The sequence below is a fragment of the Paramisgurnus dabryanus genome, chromosome 7 (genome assembly GCF_030506205.2).
Source record: "Paramisgurnus dabryanus chromosome 7, PD_genome_1.1, whole genome shotgun sequence".
Lineage (NCBI taxonomy): Eukaryota > Metazoa > Chordata > Actinopteri > Cypriniformes > Cobitidae > Paramisgurnus > Paramisgurnus dabryanus.
The window spans coordinates 3152771-3153701 of NC_133343.1; positions in this window are offsets into that span (position 1 = coordinate 3152771).

Here is a 931-nt window from a genome sequence, read left to right on the forward strand (position 1 = left end):
CGCGAGGTTCACGCACAAATGCCACCGATGCCATGAGACAACAAAGAGAGCGCGCACACGCTGACGTGAGCGCAAAACTTTACGCCATGTTTGATGCCTCAAACTGTAACACCTGAAAGTGTCACTTAAGATACAATAACATGTATCATAAAATGTTTACATCTTCATGTTTGTTTTCCATTTACACTCTTGGAACGGATGTGTTACAAAACAACACAATCAGTGTTAGTTTAGGGACAACACACTCAATGCGTTTTCCGAGAATACATCACTGTGTTATTATTGGAACAACACATTTTGTGTTACTTTGTGTTTGGTTTTAAGATCAAGATGGCATAACACAAAAAAATGTGCAAAAAAATGAACACATCCTTTCTTAGAGTGTACTTACTTGATCATTTATAGTTTAATATTTAAACCGAATAACAAACAGCAAGTCATTATTACAAAATCAACCTGACCAGGTGAGCAATGACAGAAGCAGGGATTTACTCATAAGAAATTTATTTTGCAAGAATGTGTACATTATCCATTACATTACTGACATCAAATATTCCCTGAAATTTCTCAATAACTACTTATGTGTGTGTTTGTGCAGCCGGTTTAGAGGTAATGAACAGTTAACATCATTATCTTAGTATAAAAACCCATGGGTGAGTGTGTGTTAATGGCTAAACATGTGGCTTTATCAGAAGCACACAGGCATCTTCATCTATAACACGCTGACTCGATCCTTGAACTGAGCTTTAACCTCTGCACGGCTCCAGACACATATTTCACAACATCACACCACTTTTATCATTCGTATGAACTCACCAGAGAGGAATTCAACCCATTTATTCACAATGAAATGACCATGTATATATAATATATCTATAGGGTTAGGGTTAATAGGGTTATATATATAAATATAAAGTTTTATTTTATCTAC